The sequence below is a fragment of the Ochlerotatus camptorhynchus genome, unplaced genomic scaffold (assembly GCF_037179485.1).
Source record: "Ochlerotatus camptorhynchus isolate MF236.1 unplaced genomic scaffold, CSIRO-AGI_Acam_v1.1 ptg000274l, whole genome shotgun sequence".
Classification (NCBI taxonomy): Eukaryota; Metazoa; Arthropoda; class Insecta; order Diptera; family Culicidae; genus Ochlerotatus; species Ochlerotatus camptorhynchus.
In genome coordinates this window covers 1,493,705-1,506,220 of record NW_027040763.1, presented here as the reverse complement: position 1 = coordinate 1,506,220, position 12,516 = coordinate 1,493,705, and the positions used below count along the sequence as shown (strand labels likewise).

Sequence of the window (12,516 nt, the reverse complement as noted above, 5' to 3'; positions counted from 1 at the left end):
ACTCAGGATTATTGCTATTTTGCCATTAGAGATAGTGAATTTGATGTCATTTTGCATTCTCTTAGAAGATATTAGCCCCATTCGATTAGAATCGAATTTCACGTGCACCACCCACTAGATGGGAATGCAGCATAAAACTCCCTCCTATGCTGTCTGCCTTCGTCAACGATCATACCATGTTGAAAACACCGGTTCTCGTCCGATCACCGAAGTTAAGCAACATTGGGCGCGATTAGTACTTAGATGGGTGACCGCTTGGGAACGTCGCGTGTCGTTGGCCTTTTTGCTTTTTAGTCGTCCCGAAGGTGGATTCGAACTCAGGATTATTGCTATTTTGCCATTAGGAAAGAGAGATGCCTTCCGTTTGTAGGAGTGAATTTGATTTAATATTAGTTGTCATTTTGCATTCGATTAGAATCGAATTTCACGTGCACCACCCACTAGATGGGAATGCAGCATAAAACTCCCTCCTATGCTATCTGCCTTCGTCAACGATCATACCATGTTGAAAACACCGGTTCTCGTCCGATCACCGAAGTTAAGCAACATTGGGCGCGATTAGTACTTAGATGGGTGACCGCTTGGGAACGTCGCGTGTCGTTGGCCTTTTTGCTTTTTAGTCGTCCCGAAGGTGGATTCGAACTCAGGATTATTGCTATTTTGCCATTAGAGATAGTGAATTTGATTTCATATTAGTTGTCATTTTGCATTCTCTTAGCAGATATTAGCCCCATTCGATTAGAATCGAATTTCACGTGCACCACCCACTTGATGGGAATGCAGCATAAAACTCCCTCCTATGCTGTCTGCCTTCGTCAACGATCATACCATGTTGAAAACACCGGTTCTCGTCCGATCACCGAAGTTAAGCAACATTGGGCGCGATTAGTACTTAGATGGGTGACCGCTTGGGAACGTCGCGTGTCGTTGGCCTTTTTGCTTTTTAGTCGTCCCGAAGGTGGATTCGAACTCAGGATTATTGCTATTTTGCCATTAGAGATAGTGAATTTGATGTCATTTTGCATTCTCTTAGAAGATATTAGCCCCATTCGATTAGAATCGAATTTCACGTGCACCACCCACTAGATGGGAATGCAGCATAAAACTCCCTCCTATGCTGTCCGCCTTCGTCAACGATCATACCATGTTGAAAACACCGGTTCTCGTCCGATCACCGAAGTTAAGCAACATTGGGCGCGATTAGTACTTAGATGGGTGACCGCTTGGGAACGTCGCGTGTCGTTGGCCTTTTTGCTTTTTAGTCGTCCTGAAGGTGGATTCGAACTCAGGATTATTGCTATTTTGCCATTAGAGATAGTGAATTTGATTTCATATTAGTTGTCATTTTGCATTCTCTTAGCAGATATTAGCCCCATTCGATTAGAATCGAATTTCACGTGCACCACCCACTAGATGGGAATGCAGCATAAAACTCCCTCCTATGCTGTCTGCCTTCGTCAACGATCATACCATGTTGAAAACACCGGTTCTCGTCCGATCACCGAAGTTAAGCAACATTGGGCGCGATTAGTACTTAGATGGGTGACCGCTTGGGAACGTCGCGTGTCGTTGGCCTTTTTGCTTTTTAGTCGTCCCGAAGGTGGATTCGAACTCAGGATTATTGCTATTTTGCCATTAGAGATAGTGAATTTGATTTCATATTAGTTGTCATTTTGCATTCTCTTAGCAGATATTAGCCCCATTCGATTAGAATCGAATTTCACGTGCACCACCCACTTGATGGGAATGCAGCATAAAACTCCCTCCTATGCTGTCTGCCTTCGTCAACGATCATACCATGTTGAAAACACCGGTTCTCGTCCGATCACCGAAGTTAAGCAACATTGGGCGCGATTAGTACTTAGATGGGTGACCGCTTGGGAACGTCGCGTGTCGTTGGCCTTTTTGCTTTTTAGTCGTCCCGAAGGTGGATTCGAACTCAGGATTATTGCTATTTTGCCATTAGAGATAGTGAATTTGATTTCATATTAGTTGTCATTTTGCATTCTCTTAGCAGATATTAGCCCCATTCGATTAGAATCGAATTTCACGTGCACCACCCACTTGATGGGAATGCAGCATAAAACTCCCTCCTATGCTGTCTGCCTTCGTCAACGATCATACCATGTTGAAAACACCGGTTCTCGTCCGATCACCGAAGTTAAGCAACATTGGGCGCGATTAGTACTTAGATGGGTGACCGCTTGGGAACGTCGCGTGTCGTTGGCCTTTTTGCTTTTTAGTCGTCCCGAAGGTGGATTCGAACTCAGGATTATTGCTATTTTGCCATTAGAGATAGTGAATTTGATGTCATTTTGCATTCTCTTAGAAGATATTAGCCCCATTCGATTAGAATCGAATTTCACGTGCACCACCCACTAGATGGGAATGCAGCATAAAACTCCCTCCTATGCTGTCCGCCTTCGTCAACGATCATACCATGTTGAAAACACCGGTTCTCGTCCGATCACCGAAGTTAAGCAACATTGGGCGCGATTAGTACTTAGATGGGTGACCGCTTGGGAACGTCGCGTGTCGTTGGCCTTTTTGCTTTTTAGTCGTCCTGAAGGTGGATTCGAACTCAGGATTATTGCTATTTTGCCATTAGAGATAGTGAATTTGATTTCATATTAGTTGTCATTTTGCATTCTCTTAGCAGATATTAGCCCCATTCGATTAGAATCGAATTTCACGTGCACCACCCACTAGATGGGAATGCAGCATAAAACTCCCTCCTATGCTGTCTGCCTTCGTCAACGATCATACCATGTTGAAAACACCGGTTCTCGTCCGATCACCGAAGTTAAGCAACATTGGGCGCGATTAGTACTTAGATGGGTGACCGCTTGGGAACGTCGCGTGTCGTTGGCCTTTTTGCTTTTTAGTCGTCCTGAAGGTGGATTCGAACTCAGGATTATTGCTATTTTGCCATTAGAGATAGTGAATTTGATTTCATATTAGTTGTCATTTTGCATTCTCTTAGCAGATATTAGCCCCATTCGATTAGAATCGAATTTCACGTGCACCACCCACTAGATGGGAATGCAGCATAAAACTCCCTCCTATGCTGTCTGCCTTCGTCAACGATCATACCATGTTGAAAACACCGGTTCTCGTCCGATCACCGAAGTTAAGCAACATTGGGCGCGATTAGTACTTAGATGGGTGACCGCTTGGGAACGTCGCGTGTCGTTGGCCTTTTTGCTTTTTAGTCGTCCTGAAGGTGGATTCGAACTCAGGATTATTGCTATTTTGCCATTAGAGATAGTGAATTTGATTTCATATTAGTTGTCATTTTGCATTCTCTTAGCAGATATTAGCCCCATTCGATTAGAATCGAATTTCACGTGCACCACCCACTAGATGGGAATGCAGCATAAAACTCCCTCCTATGCTGTCTGCCTTCGTCAACGATCATACCATGTTGAAAACACCGGTTCTCGTCCGATCACCGAAGTTAAGCAACATTGGGCGCGATTAGTACTTAGATGGGTGACCGCTTGGGAACGTCGCGTGTCGTTGGCCTTTTTGCTTTTTAGTCGTCCCGAAGGTGGATTCGAACTCAGGATTATTGCTATTTTGCCATTAGAGATAGTGAATTTGATGTCATTTTGCATTCTCTTAGAAGATATTAGCCCCATTCGATTAGAATCGAATTTCACGTGCACCACCCACTAGATGGGAATGCAGCATAAAACTCCCTCCTATGCTGTCCGCCTTCGTCAACGATCATACCATGTTGAAAACACCGGTTCTCGTCCGATCACCGAAGTTAAGCAACATTGGGCGCGATTAGTACTTAGATGGGTGACCGCTTGGGAACGTCGCGTGTCGTTGGCCTTTTTGCTTTTTAGTCGTCCCGAAGGTGGATTCGAACTCAGGATTATTGCTATTTTGCCATTAGAGATAGTGAATTTGATGTCATTTTGCATTCTCTTAGAAGATATTAGCCCCATTCGATTAGAATCGAATTTCACGTGCACCACCCACTAGATGGGAATGCAGCATAAAACTCCCTCCTATGCTGTCTGCCTTCGTCAACGATCATACCATGTTGAAAACACCGGTTCTCGTCCGATCACCGAAGTTAAGCAACATTGGGCGCGATTAGTACTTAGATGGGTGACCGCTTGGGAACGTCGCGTGTCGTTGGCCTTTTTGCTTTTTAGTCGTCCCGAAGGTGGATTCGAACTCAGGATTATTGCTATTTTGCCATTAGGAAAGAGAGATGCCTTCCGTTTGTAGGAGTGAATTTGATTTAATATTAGTTGTCATTTTGCATTCGATTAGAATCGAATTTCACGTGCACCACCCACTAGATGGGAATGCAGCATAAAACTCCCTCCTATGCTGTCTGCCTTCGTCAACGATCATACCATGTTGAAAACACCGGTTCTCGTCCGATCACCGAAGTTAAGCAACATTGGGCGCGATTAGTACTTAGATGGGTGACCGCTTGGGAACGTCGCGTGTCGTTGGCCTTTTTGCTTTTTAGTCGTCCCGAAGGTGGATTCGAACTCAGGATTATTGCTATTTTGCCATTAGAGATAGTGAATTTGATGTCATTTTGCATTCTCTTAGAAGATATTAGCCCCATTCGATTAGAATCGAATTTCACGTGCACCACCCACTAGATGGGAATGCAGCATAAAACTCCCTCCTATGCTGTCCGCCTTCGTCAACGATCATACCATGTTGAAAACACCGGTTCTCGTCCGATCACCGAAGTTAAGCAACATTGGGCGCGATTAGTACTTAGATGGGTGACCGCTTGGGAACGTCGCGTGTCGTTGGCCTTTTTGCTTTTTAGTCGTCCTGAAGGTGGATTCGAACTCAGGATTATTGCTATTTTGCCATTAGAGATAGTGAATTTGATTTCATATTAGTTGTCATTTTGCATTCTCTTAGCAGATATTAGCCCCATTCGATTAGAATCGAATTTCACGTGCACCACCCACTTGATGGGAATGCAGCATAAAACTCCCTCCTATGCTGCCTGCCTTCGTCAACGATCATACCATGTTGAAAACACCGGTTCTCGTCCGATCACCGAAGTTAAGCAACATTGGGCGCGATTAGTACTTAGATGGGTGACCGCTTGGGAACGTCGCGTGTCGTTGGCCTTTTTGCTTTTTAGTCGTCCTGAAGGTGGATTCGAACTCAGGATTATTGCTATTTTGCCATTAGAGATAGTGAATTTGATTTCATATTAGTTGTCATTTTGCATTCTCTTAGCAGATATTAGCCCCATTCGATTAGAATCGAATTTCACGTGCACCACCCACTAGATGGGAATGCAGCATAAAACTCCCTCCTATGCTGTCTGCCTTCGTCAACGATCATACCATGTTGAAAACACCGGTTCTCGTCCGATCACCGAAGTTAAGCAACATTGGGCGCGATTAGTACTTAGATGGGTGACCGCTTGGGAACGTCGCGTGTCGTTGGCCTTTTTGCTTTTTAGTCGTCCTGAAGGTGGATTCGAACTCAGGATTATTGCTATTTTGCCATTAGAGATAGTGAATTTGATTTCATATTAGTTGTCATTTTGCATTCTCTTAGCAGATATTAGCCCCATTCGATTAGAATCGAATTTCACGTGCACCACCCACTAGATGGGAATGCAGCATAAAACTCCCTCCTATGCTGTCTGCCTTCGTCAACGATCATACCATGTTGAAAACACCGGTTCTCGTCCGATCACCGAAGTTAAGCAACATTGGGCGCGATTAGTACTTAGATGGGTGACCGCTTGGGAACGTCGCGTGTCGTTGGCCTTTTTGCTTTTTAGTCGTCCCGAAGGTGGATTCGAACTCAGGATTATTGCTATTTTGCCATTAGAGATAGTGAATTTGATGTCATTTTGCATTCTCTTAGAAGATATTAGCCCCATTCGATTAGAATCGAATTTCACGTGCACCACCCACTAGATGGGAATGCAGCATAAAACTCCCTCCTATGCTGTCTGCCTTCGTCAACGATCATACCATGTTGAAAACACCGGTTCTCGTCCGATCACCGAAGTTAAGCAACATTGGGCGCGATTAGTACTTAGATGGGTGACCGCTTGGGAACGTCGCGTGTCGTTGGACTTTTTGCTTTTTAGTCGTCCCGAAGGTGGATTCGAACTCAGGATTATTGCTATTTTGCCATTAGGAAAGAGAGATGCCTTCCGTTTGTAGGAGTGAATTTGATTTAATATTAGTTGTCATTTTGCATTCGATTAGAATCGAATTTCACGTGCACCACCCACTAGATGGGAATGCAGCATAAAACTCCCTCCTATGCTATCTGCCTTCGTCAACGATCATACCATGTTGAAAACACCGGTTCTCGTCCGATCACCGAAGTTAAGCAACATTGGGCGCGATTAGTACTTAGATGGGTGACCGCTTGGGAACGTCGCGTGTCGTTGGCCTTTTTGCTTTTTAGTCGTCCTGAAGGTGGATTCGAACTCAGGATTATTGCTATTTTGCCATTAGAGATAGTGAATTTGATTTCATATTAGTTGTCATTTTGCATTCTCTTAGCAGATATTAGCCCCATTCGATTAGAATCGAATTTCACGTGCACCACCCACTTGATGGGAATGCAGCATAAAACTCCCTCCTATGCTGCCTGCCTTCGTCAACGATCATACCATGTTGAAAACACCGGTTCTCGTCCGATCACCGAAGTTAAGCAACATTGGGCGCGATTAGTACTTAGATGGGTGACCGCTTGGGAACGTCGCGTGTCGTTGGCCTTTTTGCTTTTTAGTCGTCCCGAAGGTGGATTCGAACTCAGGATTATTGCTATTTTGCCATTAGAGATAGTGAATTTGATGTCATTTTGCATTCTCTTAGAAGATATTAGCCCCATTCGATTAGAATCGAATTTCACGTGCACCACCCACTAGATGGGAATGCAGCATAAAACTCCCTCCTATGCTGTCTGCCTTCGTCAACGATCATACCATGTTGAAAACACCGGTTCTCGTCCGATCACCGAAGTTAAGCAACATTGGGCGCGATTAGTACTTAGATGGGTGACCGCTTGGGAACGTCGCGTGTCGTTGGCCTTTTTGCTTTTTAGTCGTCCTGAAGGTGGATTCGAACTCAGGATTATTGCTATTTTGCCATTAGAGATAGTGAATTTGATGTCATTTTGCATTCTCTTAGCAGATATTAGCCCCATTCGATTAGAATCGAATTTCACGTGCACCACCCACTAGATGGGAATGCAGCATAAAACTCCCTCCTATGCTGTCTGCCTTCGTCAACGATCATACCATGTTGAAAACACCGGTTCTCGTCCGATCACCGAAGTTAAGCAACATTGGGCGCGATTAGTACTTAGATGGGTGACCGCTTGGGAACGTCGCGTGTCGTTGGCCTTTTTGCTTTTTAGTCGTCCCGAAGGTGGATTCGAACTCAGGATTATTGCTATTTTGCCATTAGGAAAGAGAGATGCCTTCCGTTTGTAGGAGTGAATTTGATTTAATATTAGTTGTCATTTTGCATTCGATTAGAATCGAATTTCACGTGCACCACCCACTAGATGGGAATGCAGCATAAAACTCCCTCCTATGCTATCTGCCTTCGTCAACGATCATACCATGTTGAAAACACCGGTTCTCGTCCGATCACCGAAGTTAAGCAACATTGGGCGCGATTAGTACTTAGATGGGTGACCGCTTGGGAACGTCGCGTGTCGTTGGCCTTTTTGCTTTTTAGTCGTCCCGAAGGTGGATTCGAACTCAGGATTATTGCTATTTTGCCATTAGGAAAGAGAGATGCCTTCCGTTTGTAGGAGTGAATTTGATTTAATATTAGTTGTCATTTTGCATTCGATTAGAATCGAATTTCACGTGCACCACCCACTAGATGGGAATGCAGCATAAAACTCCCTCCTATGCTATCTGCCTTCGTCAACGATCATACCATGTTGAAAACACCGGTTCTCGTCCGATCACCGAAGTTAAGCAACATTGGGCGCGATTAGTACTTAGATGGGTGACCGCTTGGGAACGTCGCGTGTCGTTGGCCTTTTTGCTTTTTAGTCGTCCCGAAGGTGGATTCGAACTCAGGATTATTGCTATTTTGCCATTAGGAAAGAGAGATGCCTTCCGTTTGTAGGAGTGAATTTGATTTAATATTAGTTGTCATTTTGCATTCGATTAGAATCGAATTTCACGTGCACCACCCACTAGATGGGAATGCAGCATAAAACTCCCTCCTATGCTATCTGCCTTCGTCAACGATCATACCATGTTGAAAACACCGGTTCTCGTCCGATCACCGAAGTTAAGCAACATTGGGCGCGATTAGTACTTAGATGGGTGACCGCTTGGGAACGTCGCGTGTCGTTGGCCTTTTTGCTTTTTAGTCGTCCCGAAGGTGGATTCGAACTCAGGATTATTGCTATTTTGCCATTAGAGATAGTGAATTTGATGTCATTTTGCATTCTCTTAGCAGATATTAGCCCCATTCGATTAGAATCGAATTTCACGTGCACCACCCACTTGATGGGAATGCAGCATAAAACTCCCTCCTATGCTGTCTGCCTTCGTCAACGATCATACCATGTTGAAAACACCGGTTCTCGTCCGATCACCGAAGTTAAGCAACATTGGGCGCGATTAGTACTTAGATGGGTGACCGCTTGGGAACGTCGCGTGTCGTTGGCCTTTTTGCTTTTTAGTCGTCCCGAAGGTGGATTCGAACTCAGGATTATTGCTATTTTGCCATTAGAGATAGTGAATTTGATGTCATTTTGCATTCTCTTAGAAGATATTAGCCCCATTCGATTAGAATCGAATTTCACGTGCACCACCCACTAGATGGGAATGCAGCATAAAACTCCCTCCTATGCTGTCTGCCTTCGTCAACGATCATACCATGTTGAAAACACCGGTTCTCGTCCGATCACCGAAGTTAAGCAACATTGGGCGCGATTAGTACTTAGATGGGTGACCGCTTGGGAACGTCGCGTGTCGTTGGCCTTTTTGCTTTTTAGTCGTCCCGAAGGTGGATTCGAACTCAGGATTATTGCTATTTTGCCATTAGGAAAGAGAGATGCCTTCCGTTTGTAGGAGTGAATTTGATTTAATATTAGTTGTCATTTTGCATTCGATTAGAATCGAATTTCACGTGCACCACCCACTAGATGGGAATGCAGCATAAAACTCCCTCCTATGCTGTCCGCCTTCGTCAACGATCATACCATGTTGAAAACACCGGTTCTCGTCCGATCACCGAAGTTAAGCAACATTGGGCGCGATTAGTACTTAGATGGGTGACCGCTTGGGAACGTCGCGTGTCGTTGGCCTTTTTGCTTTTTAGTCGTCCCGAAGGTGGATTCGAACTCAGGATTATTGCTATTTTGCCATTAGGAAAGAGAGATGCCTTCCGTTTGTAGGAGTGAATTTGATTTAATATTAGTTGTCATTTTGCATTCGATTAGAATCGAATTTCACGTGCACCACCCACTAGATGGGAATGCAGCATAAAACTCCCTCCTATGCTATCTGCCTTCGTCAACGATCATACCATGTTGAAAACACCGGTTCTCGTCCGATCACCGAAGTTAAGCAACATTGGGCGCGATTAGTACTTAGATGGGTGACCGCTTGGGAACGTCGCGTGTCGTTGGCCTTTTTGCTTTTTAGTCGTCCCGAAGGTGGATTCGAACTCAGGATTATTGCTATTTTGCCATTAGAGATAGTGAATTTGATGTCATTTTGCATTCTCTTAGAAGATATTAGCCCCATTCGATTAGAATCGAATTTCACGTGCACCACCCACTAGATGGGAATGCAGCATAAAACTCCCTCCTATGCTATCTGCCTTCGTCAACGATCATACCATGTTGAAAACACCGGTTCTCGTCCGATCACCGAAGTTAAGCAACATTGGGCGCGATTAGTACTTAGATGGGTGACCGCTTGGGAACGTCGCGTGTCGTTGGCCTTTTTGCTTTTTAGTCGTCCCGAAGGTGGATTCGAACTCAGGATTATTGCTATTTTGCCATTAGGAAAGAGAGATGCCTTCCGTTTGTAGGAGTGAATTTGATTTAATATTAGTTGTCATTTTGCATTCGATTAGAATCGAATTTCACGTGCACCACCCACTAGATGGGAATGCAGCATAAAACTCCCTCCTATGCTGCCTGCCTTCGTCAACGATCATACCATGTTGAAAACACCGGTTCTCGTCCGATCACCGAAGTTAAGCAACATTGGGCGCGATTAGTACTTAGATGGGTGACCGCTTGGGAACGTCGCGTGTCGTTGGCCTTTTTGCTTTTTAGTCGTCCCGAAGGTGGATTCGAACTCAGGATTATTGCTATTTTGCCATTAGAGATAGTGAATTTGATGTCATTTTGCATTCTCTTAGCAGATATTAGCCCCATTCGATTAGAATCGAATTTCACGTGCACCACCCACTTGATGGGAATGCAGCATAAAACTCCCTCCTATGCTGTCTGCCTTCGTCAACGATCATACCATGTTGAAAACACCGGTTCTCGTCCGATCACCGAAGTTAAGCAACATTGGGCGCGATTAGTACTTAGATGGGTGACCGCTTGGGAACGTCGCGTGTCGTTGGCCTTTTTGCTTTTTAGTCGTCCTGAAGGTGGATTCGAACTCAGGATTATTGCTATTTTGCCATTAGAGATAGTGAATTTGATTTCATATTAGTTGTCATTTTGCATTCTCTTAGCAGATATTAGCCCCATTCGATTAGAATCGAATTTCACGTGCACCACCCACTTGATGGGAATGCAGCATAAAACTCCCTCCTATGCTGCCTGCCTTCGTCAACGATCATACCATGTTGAAAACACCGGTTCTCGTCCGATCACCGAAGTTAAGCAACATTGGGCGCGATTAGTACTTAGATGGGTGACCGCTTGGGAACGTCGCGTGTCGTTGGCCTTTTTGCTTTTTAGTCGTCCCGAAGGTGGATTCGAACTCAGGATTATTGCTATTTTGCCATTAGAGATAGTGAATTTGATGTCATTTTGCATTCTCTTAGAAGATATTAGCCCCATTCGATTAGAATCGAATTTCACGTGCACCACCCACTTGATGGGAATGCAGCATAAATCTCCCTCCTATGCTGTCCGCCTTCGTCAACGATCATACCATGTTGAAAACACCGGTTCTCGTCCGATCACCGAAGTTAAGCAACATTGGGCGCGATTAGTACTTAGATGGGTGACCGCTTGGGAACGTCGCGTGTCGTTGGCCTTTTTGCTTTTTAGTCGTCCCGAAGGTGGATTCGAACTCAGGATTATTGCTATTTTGCCATTAGAGATAGTGAATTTGATGTCATTTTGCATTCTCTTAGAAGATATTAGCCCCATTCGATTAGAATCGAATTTCACGTGCACCACCCACTAGATGGGAATGCAGCATAAAACTCCCTCCTATGCTGTCTGCCTTCGTCAACGATCATACCATGTTGAAAACACCGGTTCTCGTCCGATCACCGAAGTTAAGCAACATTGGGCGCGATTAGTACTTAGATGGGTGACCGCTTGGGAACGTCGCGTGTCGTTGGCCTTTTTGCTTTTTAGTCGTCCCGAAGGTGGATTCGAACTCAGGATTATTGCTATTTTGCCATTAGGAAAGAGAGATGCCTTCCGTTTGTAGGAGTGAATTTGATTTAATATTAGTTGTCATTTTGCATTCGATTAGAATCGAATTTCACGTGCACCACCCACTAGATGGGAATGCAGCATAAAACTCCCTCCTATGCTATCTGCCTTCGTCAACGATCATACCATGTTGAAAACACCGGTTCTCGTCCGATCACCGAAGTTAAGCAACATTGGGCGCGATTAGTACTTAGATGGGTGACCGCTTGGGAACGTCGCGTGTCGTTGGCCTTTTTGCTTTTTAGTCGTCCCGAAGGTGGATTCGAACTCAGGATTATTGCTATTTTGCCATTAGAGATAGTGAATTTGATGTCATTTTGCATTCTCTTAGAAGATATTAGCCCCATTCGATTAGAATCGAATTTCACGTGCACCACCCACTAGATGGGAATGCAGCATAAAACTCCCTCCTATGCTGTCTGCCTTCGTCAACGATCATACCATGTTGAAAACACCGGTTCTCGTCCGATCACCGAAGTTAAGCAACATTGGGCGCGATTAGTACTTAGATGGGTGACCGCTTGGGAACGTCGCGTGTCGTTGGCCTTTTTGCTTTTTAGTCGTCCCGAAGGTGGATTCGAACTCAGGATTATTGCTATTTTGCCATTAGGAAAGAGAGATGCCTTCCGTTTGTAGGAGTGAATTTGATTTAATATTAGTTGTCATTTTGCATTCGATTAGAATCGAATTTCACGTGCACCACCCACTAGATGGGAATGCAGCATAAAACTCCCTCCTATGCTATCTGCCTTCGTCAACGATCATACCATGTTGAAAACACCGGTTCTCGTCCGATCACCGAAGTTAAGCAACATTGGGCGCGATTAGTACTTAGATGGGTGACCGCTTGGGAACGTCGCGTGTCGTTGGCCT

The 12,516-nt window shown here is 44.7% G+C and overlaps 39 non-coding genes across 39 annotated transcripts; all 39 read left to right on the top strand.

The window, feature by feature from the left end:
• Nucleotides 1-161: 161 nt before the first annotated feature.
• LOC135706072 (5S ribosomal RNA) lies at nt 162-280 on the top strand. Its single transcript, XR_010518046.1, has one exon. It is a non-coding gene; the product is annotated as a 5S ribosomal RNA (ribosomal RNA).
• A 207-nt stretch (nt 281-487) lies between these two features.
• Nucleotides 488-606, top strand: LOC135706071 (5S ribosomal RNA). Its single transcript, XR_010518045.1, has one exon. It is a non-coding gene; the product is annotated as a 5S ribosomal RNA (ribosomal RNA).
• A 208-nt stretch (nt 607-814) lies between these two features.
• On the top strand, nt 815-933 carry LOC135706070 (5S ribosomal RNA). Its single transcript, XR_010518044.1, has one exon. It is a non-coding gene; the product is annotated as a 5S ribosomal RNA (ribosomal RNA).
• Nucleotides 934-1,129: 196 nt separating this feature from the next.
• On the top strand, nt 1,130-1,248 carry LOC135706069 (5S ribosomal RNA). The gene has a single exon (XR_010518043.1). It is a non-coding gene; the product is annotated as a 5S ribosomal RNA (ribosomal RNA).
• A 208-nt stretch (nt 1,249-1,456) lies between these two features.
• On the top strand, nt 1,457-1,575 carry LOC135706068 (5S ribosomal RNA). The gene has a single exon (XR_010518042.1). It is a non-coding gene; the product is annotated as a 5S ribosomal RNA (ribosomal RNA).
• A 208-nt stretch (nt 1,576-1,783) lies between these two features.
• LOC135706066 (5S ribosomal RNA) lies at nt 1,784-1,902 on the top strand. The gene has a single exon (XR_010518040.1). It is a non-coding gene; the product is annotated as a 5S ribosomal RNA (ribosomal RNA).
• A 208-nt stretch (nt 1,903-2,110) lies between these two features.
• Nucleotides 2,111-2,229, top strand: LOC135706065 (5S ribosomal RNA). The gene has a single exon (XR_010518039.1). It is a non-coding gene; the product is annotated as a 5S ribosomal RNA (ribosomal RNA).
• A 196-nt stretch (nt 2,230-2,425) lies between these two features.
• LOC135706064 (5S ribosomal RNA) lies at nt 2,426-2,544 on the top strand. The gene has a single exon (XR_010518038.1). It is a non-coding gene; the product is annotated as a 5S ribosomal RNA (ribosomal RNA).
• A 208-nt stretch (nt 2,545-2,752) lies between these two features.
• On the top strand, nt 2,753-2,871 carry LOC135706063 (5S ribosomal RNA). The gene has a single exon (XR_010518037.1). It is a non-coding gene; the product is annotated as a 5S ribosomal RNA (ribosomal RNA).
• Nucleotides 2,872-3,079: 208 nt separating this feature from the next.
• LOC135706062 (5S ribosomal RNA) lies at nt 3,080-3,198 on the top strand. Its single transcript, XR_010518036.1, has one exon. It is a non-coding gene; the product is annotated as a 5S ribosomal RNA (ribosomal RNA).
• A 208-nt stretch (nt 3,199-3,406) lies between these two features.
• On the top strand, nt 3,407-3,525 carry LOC135706061 (5S ribosomal RNA). The gene has a single exon (XR_010518035.1). It is a non-coding gene; the product is annotated as a 5S ribosomal RNA (ribosomal RNA).
• Nucleotides 3,526-3,721: 196 nt separating this feature from the next.
• LOC135706060 (5S ribosomal RNA) lies at nt 3,722-3,840 on the top strand. The gene has a single exon (XR_010518034.1). It is a non-coding gene; the product is annotated as a 5S ribosomal RNA (ribosomal RNA).
• Nucleotides 3,841-4,036: 196 nt separating this feature from the next.
• LOC135706059 (5S ribosomal RNA) lies at nt 4,037-4,155 on the top strand. The gene has a single exon (XR_010518033.1). It is a non-coding gene; the product is annotated as a 5S ribosomal RNA (ribosomal RNA).
• Nucleotides 4,156-4,362: 207 nt separating this feature from the next.
• Nucleotides 4,363-4,481, top strand: LOC135706058 (5S ribosomal RNA). Its single transcript, XR_010518032.1, has one exon. It is a non-coding gene; the product is annotated as a 5S ribosomal RNA (ribosomal RNA).
• Nucleotides 4,482-4,677: 196 nt separating this feature from the next.
• On the top strand, nt 4,678-4,796 carry LOC135706057 (5S ribosomal RNA). Its single transcript, XR_010518031.1, has one exon. It is a non-coding gene; the product is annotated as a 5S ribosomal RNA (ribosomal RNA).
• Nucleotides 4,797-5,004: 208 nt separating this feature from the next.
• LOC135706055 (5S ribosomal RNA) lies at nt 5,005-5,123 on the top strand. The gene has a single exon (XR_010518029.1). It is a non-coding gene; the product is annotated as a 5S ribosomal RNA (ribosomal RNA).
• A 208-nt stretch (nt 5,124-5,331) lies between these two features.
• LOC135706054 (5S ribosomal RNA) lies at nt 5,332-5,450 on the top strand. Its single transcript, XR_010518028.1, has one exon. It is a non-coding gene; the product is annotated as a 5S ribosomal RNA (ribosomal RNA).
• Nucleotides 5,451-5,658: 208 nt separating this feature from the next.
• Nucleotides 5,659-5,777, top strand: LOC135706053 (5S ribosomal RNA). Its single transcript, XR_010518027.1, has one exon. It is a non-coding gene; the product is annotated as a 5S ribosomal RNA (ribosomal RNA).
• A 196-nt stretch (nt 5,778-5,973) lies between these two features.
• On the top strand, nt 5,974-6,092 carry LOC135706146 (5S ribosomal RNA). The gene has a single exon (XR_010518115.1). It is a non-coding gene; the product is annotated as a 5S ribosomal RNA (ribosomal RNA).
• A 207-nt stretch (nt 6,093-6,299) lies between these two features.
• On the top strand, nt 6,300-6,418 carry LOC135706052 (5S ribosomal RNA). The gene has a single exon (XR_010518026.1). It is a non-coding gene; the product is annotated as a 5S ribosomal RNA (ribosomal RNA).
• Nucleotides 6,419-6,626: 208 nt separating this feature from the next.
• Nucleotides 6,627-6,745, top strand: LOC135706051 (5S ribosomal RNA). Its single transcript, XR_010518025.1, has one exon. It is a non-coding gene; the product is annotated as a 5S ribosomal RNA (ribosomal RNA).
• Nucleotides 6,746-6,941: 196 nt separating this feature from the next.
• On the top strand, nt 6,942-7,060 carry LOC135706050 (5S ribosomal RNA). Its single transcript, XR_010518024.1, has one exon. It is a non-coding gene; the product is annotated as a 5S ribosomal RNA (ribosomal RNA).
• Nucleotides 7,061-7,256: 196 nt separating this feature from the next.
• On the top strand, nt 7,257-7,375 carry LOC135706049 (5S ribosomal RNA). The gene has a single exon (XR_010518023.1). It is a non-coding gene; the product is annotated as a 5S ribosomal RNA (ribosomal RNA).
• Nucleotides 7,376-7,582: 207 nt separating this feature from the next.
• On the top strand, nt 7,583-7,701 carry LOC135706048 (5S ribosomal RNA). Its single transcript, XR_010518022.1, has one exon. It is a non-coding gene; the product is annotated as a 5S ribosomal RNA (ribosomal RNA).
• A 207-nt stretch (nt 7,702-7,908) lies between these two features.
• On the top strand, nt 7,909-8,027 carry LOC135706046 (5S ribosomal RNA). Its single transcript, XR_010518021.1, has one exon. It is a non-coding gene; the product is annotated as a 5S ribosomal RNA (ribosomal RNA).
• Nucleotides 8,028-8,234: 207 nt separating this feature from the next.
• On the top strand, nt 8,235-8,353 carry LOC135706045 (5S ribosomal RNA). Its single transcript, XR_010518020.1, has one exon. It is a non-coding gene; the product is annotated as a 5S ribosomal RNA (ribosomal RNA).
• A 196-nt stretch (nt 8,354-8,549) lies between these two features.
• LOC135706043 (5S ribosomal RNA) lies at nt 8,550-8,668 on the top strand. Its single transcript, XR_010518018.1, has one exon. It is a non-coding gene; the product is annotated as a 5S ribosomal RNA (ribosomal RNA).
• A 196-nt stretch (nt 8,669-8,864) lies between these two features.
• On the top strand, nt 8,865-8,983 carry LOC135706042 (5S ribosomal RNA). The gene has a single exon (XR_010518017.1). It is a non-coding gene; the product is annotated as a 5S ribosomal RNA (ribosomal RNA).
• A 207-nt stretch (nt 8,984-9,190) lies between these two features.
• LOC135706041 (5S ribosomal RNA) lies at nt 9,191-9,309 on the top strand. Its single transcript, XR_010518016.1, has one exon. It is a non-coding gene; the product is annotated as a 5S ribosomal RNA (ribosomal RNA).
• A 207-nt stretch (nt 9,310-9,516) lies between these two features.
• On the top strand, nt 9,517-9,635 carry LOC135706040 (5S ribosomal RNA). The gene has a single exon (XR_010518015.1). It is a non-coding gene; the product is annotated as a 5S ribosomal RNA (ribosomal RNA).
• Nucleotides 9,636-9,831: 196 nt separating this feature from the next.
• Nucleotides 9,832-9,950, top strand: LOC135706039 (5S ribosomal RNA). Its single transcript, XR_010518014.1, has one exon. It is a non-coding gene; the product is annotated as a 5S ribosomal RNA (ribosomal RNA).
• A 207-nt stretch (nt 9,951-10,157) lies between these two features.
• On the top strand, nt 10,158-10,276 carry LOC135706038 (5S ribosomal RNA). The gene has a single exon (XR_010518013.1). It is a non-coding gene; the product is annotated as a 5S ribosomal RNA (ribosomal RNA).
• Nucleotides 10,277-10,472: 196 nt separating this feature from the next.
• LOC135706037 (5S ribosomal RNA) lies at nt 10,473-10,591 on the top strand. The gene has a single exon (XR_010518012.1). It is a non-coding gene; the product is annotated as a 5S ribosomal RNA (ribosomal RNA).
• Nucleotides 10,592-10,799: 208 nt separating this feature from the next.
• On the top strand, nt 10,800-10,918 carry LOC135706036 (5S ribosomal RNA). Its single transcript, XR_010518011.1, has one exon. It is a non-coding gene; the product is annotated as a 5S ribosomal RNA (ribosomal RNA).
• Nucleotides 10,919-11,114: 196 nt separating this feature from the next.
• On the top strand, nt 11,115-11,233 carry LOC135706035 (5S ribosomal RNA). The gene has a single exon (XR_010518010.1). It is a non-coding gene; the product is annotated as a 5S ribosomal RNA (ribosomal RNA).
• Nucleotides 11,234-11,429: 196 nt separating this feature from the next.
• Nucleotides 11,430-11,548, top strand: LOC135706034 (5S ribosomal RNA). Its single transcript, XR_010518009.1, has one exon. It is a non-coding gene; the product is annotated as a 5S ribosomal RNA (ribosomal RNA).
• A 207-nt stretch (nt 11,549-11,755) lies between these two features.
• LOC135706032 (5S ribosomal RNA) lies at nt 11,756-11,874 on the top strand. Its single transcript, XR_010518007.1, has one exon. It is a non-coding gene; the product is annotated as a 5S ribosomal RNA (ribosomal RNA).
• A 196-nt stretch (nt 11,875-12,070) lies between these two features.
• LOC135706031 (5S ribosomal RNA) lies at nt 12,071-12,189 on the top strand. Its single transcript, XR_010518006.1, has one exon. It is a non-coding gene; the product is annotated as a 5S ribosomal RNA (ribosomal RNA).
• Nucleotides 12,190-12,396: 207 nt separating this feature from the next.
• Nucleotides 12,397-12,515, top strand: LOC135706030 (5S ribosomal RNA). The gene has a single exon (XR_010518005.1). It is a non-coding gene; the product is annotated as a 5S ribosomal RNA (ribosomal RNA).
• Nucleotide 12,516: the final 1 nt, after the last annotated feature.